Here is an 8,233-nt window from a genome sequence, read left to right as displayed (position 1 = left end):
CAGTTCTGGCTCACAATCAACTATTTTTAAATTAAGGCAAATTAAGGCATGGACTCTTTTTTTTTTTTTTTTTTTTTTTTTTTTTTTTTTTTTTGACAGGCAGAGTGGACAGTGAGAGAGAGACAGACAGAGAGAAAGGTCTTCCCTTGCCGTTGTTTTACCCTCCAATGGCCGCCGCGGCTGGCGCGCTGCGGCCGGCGCACCGCGCTGATCATGGACTCTTTTTTTTACACTTAATGCTACCACACATTTAATAGACTGCTACTGAGTGTAAGTATACCTTTTTTCAACCTACTATTTAATTACTCTTTTGAGAGATGTTTTTAATTTACGTTACAGTCAAATGCTTAACAACTCTACCAAAGGGTTCAACAAATAAAAGGTACACATACCATTGTCCAGCAGGAAAATAGGCATGGGCTATAAACAACAATCAAAGGAAAAGACGTTCAGCTTTACTCATATAACTTTTAAAATATTCACAAATCATTAAATGTATATTAGTAGGCTGGTGCCGCGGCTCATTTGGCTAATCCTCCGCCTGCGGCACCGGCACACCAGGTCCTAGTCCCGGTCGGGGCGCCGGTTTCTGTCTCGGTTGCCCTTCTTCCAGTCCAGCTCTCTGCTGTGGCCAGGGAGTGCAGTGGAGGATGGCCCAAGTGCTTGGGCCCTACACCCCATGGGAGACCAGGAGAAGCACCTGGCTCCTGGCTTCGGATTGGTGCAGCGTCGACTGTGGTGGGCATTTGGGGGGGTGAACCAATGGAAGGAAAACCTTTCTGTCTCTCTCTCTCTCCCCCTAACTCCGCCTGTCAAAAAAAAAAAAAGTATATTAGTATGCAATTCCTATTCATTTTACCGTAGCTTTTGTATGTACTGAGAAACCAAAAACTGTGTGTGACTCACTTCACTGTGATATTTGCTTTACTGCAGTGGTCTGGAACCAAACCTGCCATGTCCCTGGAGTCTGCCTGTGTATTTGCCTTTCGTAAGAGCGGGTCTTTCATCTATCATACATGGATGTTCCTGAGCTCCTTTAGAAGGCACAGTTCAGACTCTTATGCCAGACATGCTCCTGCTCCCATGTGCTACAAACAGGGCTTTCCTATTTATAAGGAAGAGAGAACAGTTTATATAGTTAGTCTTGCTGGTGACTGTCACCGAGTCACAAGCCTCGAGTTTTTATTTTTTAAAGATTTATTTATTTATCTGAATGGCGGAGTTACAGAAAGGCAGAGGCAGAGAGAGAGAGAGAGAGAGAGAGAGAGAGAGTGCTCTTCCATCCGCTGGTTCACTTCCCAGATGGCTGCAACAGCCAGAGCTGCGCCGATCTGAAGCCAGGAGCCAGGAGCCTCCTCCAGGTCTCCCACACAGGTACAGGGGCCCAAGGACTTGGGCCATCTGCTACTGCTTTCCCAGGCCATAGCAGAGAGCTGGATCGGAAGTGGAGCAGCAGGGACTTGAACCGGCTCCCATATGGGATGCCGACACTGCAGGCAGCAGCTTTACCCTCCATGCCACAGTGCTGGCCCCAGGCCTCAAGTTTTAGTAGAATCTACTTAGAACTTGGGAGACCCGAACCTTGTCTTCAGCAAGATTCTTGTCTCAAACTGCATGCTACTCCTAGCAGAATTTTACCATTGGGTGCAAATGTTGTCACTGAGAAGAACGGCATTGCACTTACAATTAACTATGGGAATGAGAAATTAAAACACATTAATATTTCCTTAATGAAATGGTAAATGCTAACACTGGATGTGCTGCTTTGGTTGTTCATTTTCTGAAGGATGCTGTGGTTTGAATGTGTCCTCCCAACAAAAACAGGTGCTGGAAACTTAATCACCATGGTAACAGTATGAGAGGGGCTCTAAGTGATGATTAGACCATGAGGGCTCTGCTTTCCTGAGTGACTAATGCAGTTATCGGGGGAGTGGCTTCCTTCAGAAAAGGATGAGTTAGATTCTCTCTCTCTCTCTCTCTCTCTCTCTCTCTTTTTCTGCCATGTGATGACGCAGCAAGAAGACCATCACCAGATGCCAGCCCGTTATCTTGGTTTTGCAGCCTCTAGGACCATGAGCCCCTAAATGTCTAGTCATTGTAAGTGACCCAGTCTGTGGCGTCCTGGTATAGCAGCACAGAGCAGATGAAGGCCAGGGAGCTGGCCTTAACAAATGTTTCCATTTGGAAGAACTTGCTCACATCTTGTTGTTAGGTTCTGCCTCCCTTCCAAGCCCATCTCAGTTGTTGCTCCCCTGGCCAGGATGAATCCCCACTTCACGTCACTCATTGCACACCTCACCCATCCTTCTAGACATTTCTGTGCTGTTTTACTTCACCTGGCACACCCTTACCTCCTTTGGAGGTTCATGTTGCATACACGTTCACACATTCCACAGAAACTCAATAATACGCAGCATATTTATTTAAAAGAAAGGAACAATGAATGGTGACAGTCTACAGTTGGCTACTGGTGTGATCTTGGGCAATTTCTTATACTGTGTATGTCTGTTTCCTCATGTGTAAAATAGTGATAGCCACAACCTCCTACCTTTAAGAGTAAATGAGATTATATATATAAAGAGCTTAGCCCAAGGCCTGGCTTATTGACTTCTCAATAAATGCCAGCTTTTTGTGCTATTATTATTAACATAGAATGTATTTTTCAGTAGGTACATTAAGGTAGGTTGGTTTCTTTGCTGACCAAGAGTGTGGTGGTAAATGAAGATTAGATCTGATCAACACTATCCCATAAAAGCAAAGTAATAGTAATAAAACTAGAGTAATTTCAACCAGTAAAATGATGCTTCAAGTTCTATATGCAATAATGAGAAGTTTCCAGAAAGGCCTCAAGCATACATTTGGCACATAAAAATACGACTCTATCTCATCACAAATTTGATCTACAGCCAAAATAATCTTGTCCACTATTGAGTGAATGCATATTGTGCTGCTCTCTCTGTGATACAGCACACCTTTGGAGGCAGATTGGGCACTCTGCTCTTTTACAAGGACTCCCCAAGGAAGGTTAAATTAATACCTTTTCCTCCTTGCAATCACTTTCTCATAGTAAGTGGAGACCTTTGCAATCAATCTGTGACCTTCAAGTGAGCAGCCCATGTAGATTTGTGCAATATCTATTGAGGATGATGTGGGGACAGTTTGTCCCCCTGGAGATTCTTTTCTCCAAGTAACACCTACATCCAGAATTTCTTCCCTTCGTGTCCTCCAACTCTTCCAGTTATATCAGAGCTAACCCATGTCTCTCTCTTCTGGCATCAGGAGCTTTCTCTCATCTTCCCAGACCAAGCCCAAACATTGACCCTCTCTAGGAATCTTTCCCTCATTCCCCATTGGGTTGGAAAAACCAAACTCAGATGCAGTGTCTCTTCTATATAATCACAACACTGGTCACTTCTGATATCAGACATGTGGGCATTTGTCCCATGCACCAAACAAGCAGACAATTCTGTCGCAGCAGACACTGCCTGGGGTCCTCTAATCCAATTTGGCTCTCACTCCGTCTACCTGGAGGTAGTGTCAGATCTCACAGGTTAAGGATTTGGCTCTCACTCCGTCTACCTGGAGGTAGTGTCAGATCTCACAGGTTAAGGACTTGGCTCTCAAAACTGCTCTCCCCCTTCAATTGTGCTTCTGACTTGCCAGCTATAATTCAGGGTTCTCATAACTCCTTCTCAGATTGGATTAATTTGCTTGAGCTGCTCACAGAACTCAGGGAAACATGTGGGTTTATTGGTTTATTATAAAGAAAGGTACAAAGGAAACAGATGAAGAGATACAGAGGGTGCGGGGGAAGGGCCACTGAACTTCCAGGTCCTCTCTGGGTGCACCACCCTCCAGGAACCTCCAGGTGTTCAGCTCTGTGGGATCTGTTCAACTCTGCCCTTTGGTTTTTTGTGGAGGCATAGTTGTTCATAGCATAGGCATCATTGCTGGTAGGCCAGGCAGGGAGGTCAGAGGTGTCCAGCAAAGCCTGTGTGTTCGGACTCTTCAGCATTCCTTCTTGTTAAGGATGGGGCAGGGGCCCTCTGCAGCAAGGAGGGGCCTAGACCTACTCTTCAGCCTGTTCTGAGGGAGGAGTTATGAACTATGGATGAAAACAGAAAAGTATCATAATTTCACACTGTGAAGAGTTTGTTGCCCCTTGGGTCACTGCAAAATTGTCCTTATTTGTATTTTTGCAGTTTCTTTATTTCAGGGCAAGGGGGTGTTTCAAGATTTGTTTCTGCTGGAATACTTATGAATCTCTTTAATGTGTGTATCTGGTTTTGGTAATTCCTAGGTGTCTACATTATAACAGCAGGGTTTGGGGACAATGGGATGGACAGCTATGAGGGCTTCTCTGAGTCTGCCTGTGGCACAGTGTCTGTCACCAGATTTTTCCCCTTGTGGTCATGATAGTAGTCACCACAGAGCAGCCAGCCCCTCCCCTGAATCCCCAGTACCACAGAAGCCCGTATTACTAGAGGTGATTCCTGGACCCAGCATGGGAGTCTCAGTGAAAGCTGGGATTTAATTCCCTATGGGAGTAGCAGATGGGAGCCTTGGGAAATAACAGTTGATTTATGGAGACAAGGGATTCTGTTTTATCATAGACCCTTGAGTTGTGGTCTAAAATCACATAAACTCTGATGAAGACTTGTCATTCATGCAGGAATTTATTCACTCATTCATCTCTTCCACAGGTATCTGCCGAGCACCTGCCGGATGCCAGGACCTGAAGGAGGGTAGGTTAGAGGCAGCCTCTGCTGTCACGGAGGGTGTTAGAGTTGTGCTGTCAGACCGAAGCCCACATACAGCTGTGATCAGTATCACAAAGAATAAAAGGAATGGACGGAAGAGGATGCATCTGTGTGTGTGTGTAAGCAGGTAGCTGGACAGGTTTATATAGAAATACAGTTATATAGATGATAGATGGATGGCTAATGAAGGCTTTTTAGAAGAGGCAGCATATAAACAGAGACCAAAGGTTAAGCAGATTTTGGAGCAAAAAAGCAGGGAGGAGAGCACCGGTGGCAGAGGGTGGCTCGTGTGCGAGGATCTCATGGAGTGTTCGATGGACAACAGGAAGTCGATGGGGTTGGAAGACAGGGAGAGCAAAGCAGGTGGTGTAAGCGATGAAGCTGGGTTGAGCTTGGGGAGCTGAATGGGGTGGGACTTTGGCATCTCAGGACAGACAATTTGCACTTTATACCAGGCCAAGAGGAGTCTGCTGAAAGACTTTGAGCAGGACAGTGCCAAGTTCACGGATTCTGTCACCTTGTTTTAGTCCTTCATCTCTAATTTTCCCTGTGAGGTGGGACTGCTCCAGGGGCTCTTGCAGCATCTGTCTCTCATAGGTAGGTTCTCTTCCATACCGTTGCAGGTGCCTCTTCTCCCAGGACAGACTGGGGCACGTTAGTCCTCCTGAGGTCTCAGCAGTCTGAGCAAGGTGGATGTGCTGAGAGGCGTCGCCAGAGCACTGACCACAGGCAGGTGGCAGCACACCTGGAACCAGGCCGGCTACCACCCTCCTCCATCCACGTTTGGGCTTCCACGGCTGGGTCTGGCTCCACACTTCCCAGGAAACCTGGTGTTGAAGAATCTGCTCTGATTTTCCATTGGATTTTTTTAAAAAAACAAATTGTGCAGTCAATGCACAGATATGGCAAAAATGTGAAGCAAATGACAGAGTTGAGAGCTGCAGCACTATCAAGCAGTGGCTGCTCTCCCTCTCAGTGCATGGCCCCACACCCATCCGAGGGGATCCCTGTTTATGTCACACGTGTGGTTTGGAGGTAGAAAAAGTCAACACGGAGGGAAATTTCAGAGAGTGACAATGAAATGTTTTCCAGTCTCGGGCAAAGAATCAGGTGCTATGTCTGAACTCCCCGTCCTACCCTGACATGTTATAATTCTACCCTGACAAACCTTGAAGAGAGCAAATAGTACATTCAAGCAATTTTTATTTTCCTTCCCAAACATATGGATCCATGTCAGTTGGCTTTGGAGAACATTCAGTTTGTGTTTTTGCCGAGAGTTTTGTGGGTGAAAAGTTTAAAAATAGCTGGGTACACGTAGGAAGTCTGCAGGGGAATGGAGGTAAATGCTAAGCTGGAAAGAGGTTCTGTAAGCAAGTGCCTCAGTGTTGGCCCCAAATGTTAGCAAAGACAAGAGAGCAAACTAACAACCGTGTATTACTCTTGGTCCAGCCAGAGTGTCTGGATCTATATGTGGGAGTAGAGAGAGTGATTCAGAAATATGTTAAATAATTAAAATTGTAAAAGAAGGGCAGGCCTTTGGCATGGCAATTACAATGCTGGTCGAGATGCCTGTATCCCACATTGGATTGCCTGGGTTTGGGACCCAACTCCAGCTTCCTGCTACTGCGGGCCCTGGAAGGCAGCAGTGATGGCCCAGGAATTGAGTTGCTGCCACCCACGTGGGAGGCCTCGGTCGAGTTCCTGGCTTCTGGCTCCTGGCTCCTGGCTTTGGCTTGATCCAGTCTTGGCCATTGCAGGCATTTAGGGAATGAGTGATTCAGTGGATGGGACATCTTTCTCTGCCGGTCTCTCTCTACCTCTCAAATAAATAAGTAAAAATTAAATGCAGGAAATACCACTTAACAAATTAAAAATGAAACTATTTTAAAAAATTTAAAAAGTGGTGAGGGGAAAACAGGGAGAGAGAATTCCATGTGGACGGGCCAGAAAAGTCAGGACTGCAATCTGGAAGGAAGATGTCAGTGAGGGTAGACGCCTAGACAGAGTCCACAGTGGCTAAGGTACGTGCGGACCTGCTTGGAAATAGCAACCTCGCGAGCTTTCTTCTCTGCACGCAGTTTCACATTCACGGTCCCCTGGGACATTTGGACCGAGTGCCATTAAGCGGCCTGATCAGGGTCAGGGCCCTGGACTTGGGAATGTGAAGATGGGGGCTGCCAAGAAAAGCAGGGTGCCAGCCAGCTAAGACACCGCGCCACACACAAACAGATTGCACACGCATGCGTTCGTGCACGGCTTATTTACCCAGTGCTGTTTTGGATGAAGGGCTCATTTGTAATTTGCCCAGGTAGATAAGGCTCATGCTTAAGCAACTGCAAGACTAAGTAGTCTGTGATTTGTCCCCAGTCAGGGACAACCAAGTTCATGTGCAGTTCAGCGGTAGGATAACCCAGCAGGCTTCCTGAGGGAGGCCGTGTTTGGACTGGAATTTGACAGTAGGAGTTTGGTGGGCAGAGTGAGTTGGAGGAATACCTTGAGCTTTGGCCCACATGTGAGAAGGCACGTGTGTGGTGGAGAGTTAAGAGCCTGTTTGGCTGGGGCGTAGAGTGATGAGGCCAGGTGGTGAAGGCCTGGGGGCACATCTGGGGAGAGGTCCCCGACAGCGTGTTGGCAGGAGGGAGCGTCTTGGGCAGGACTCTGTATAAGACACTGTTGCAAATAATAATAATAATAATAATTAGGGTAGGCACTTGGTCTAGCGGTTAAGGCATCAGCTGGGATGCCCATGTCCCATATTGAGGTACTTGGATATGATACCCTTCTCTGGCTCCTGACTCCAGCTTCCTACTAATGCTGACCCAGGGAGGCAGTGGTGATGGCTCAGGTAGTTGGGTTTCTGCTTCCTGCTTGGAGACCTGGATTGAGTTCCTGGGTCCCAGGCTTGGTCCCTGGCCCAGCCCTGGGTTGTGGCTGGTATCTGGGGAGTGAACCAGCATGTAGCAGTGCATGTTCTCTCTCTGCCTCTCAAAAACCAAAATACTTGGTACTTAGTGTGTGTATGGATGGGGTGGATTGATGCTGGGACAATGGAAACCAGTTGGGAGTCTACAGACTAGGAGGAAGATAACAGCTCATAAAGACACTGGACAGGGGGCATTGGCTTTCAGGCCGCCAAGTCAGGGGTGCCAGGAATCCCTCTTCATGTCCTGTAAATCAAACTAATTCTGACTCAAAGTCATCATCCTGTGTGTCCTTGGGAAACTCTACCGCAGTCATAACTGGGAACCCCTTATCCCAAAGAGGGACTCATCAAAAGCCAGGAGGATTCTGTGGAAGGTGAGCACAGGGATGGGGCCTCTGGTGTCTTGGGGTTTTACTGCCTACTTCCTTGCTGTTCCAGGTGGTGGTCCGTGAAGGCCATTTCTACACCAGGAAGAACTGAGCATTTGAATGTCCTTACTTTACACGTGAGGGAACCAAATCACAGAAGGTTAAGGAACTTGCCATGGGTT

Source organism: Oryctolagus cuniculus, chromosome 9, assembly GCF_051225735.1.
Source record: "Oryctolagus cuniculus isolate XC-2025 breed Fujian yellow rabbit chromosome 9, ASM5122573v1, whole genome shotgun sequence".
Taxonomy (NCBI): Eukaryota; Metazoa; Chordata; class Mammalia; order Lagomorpha; family Leporidae; genus Oryctolagus; species Oryctolagus cuniculus.
The sequence above is the reverse complement of the archived record's forward strand: the minus strand, read 5'-3'. Positions refer to the sequence as shown.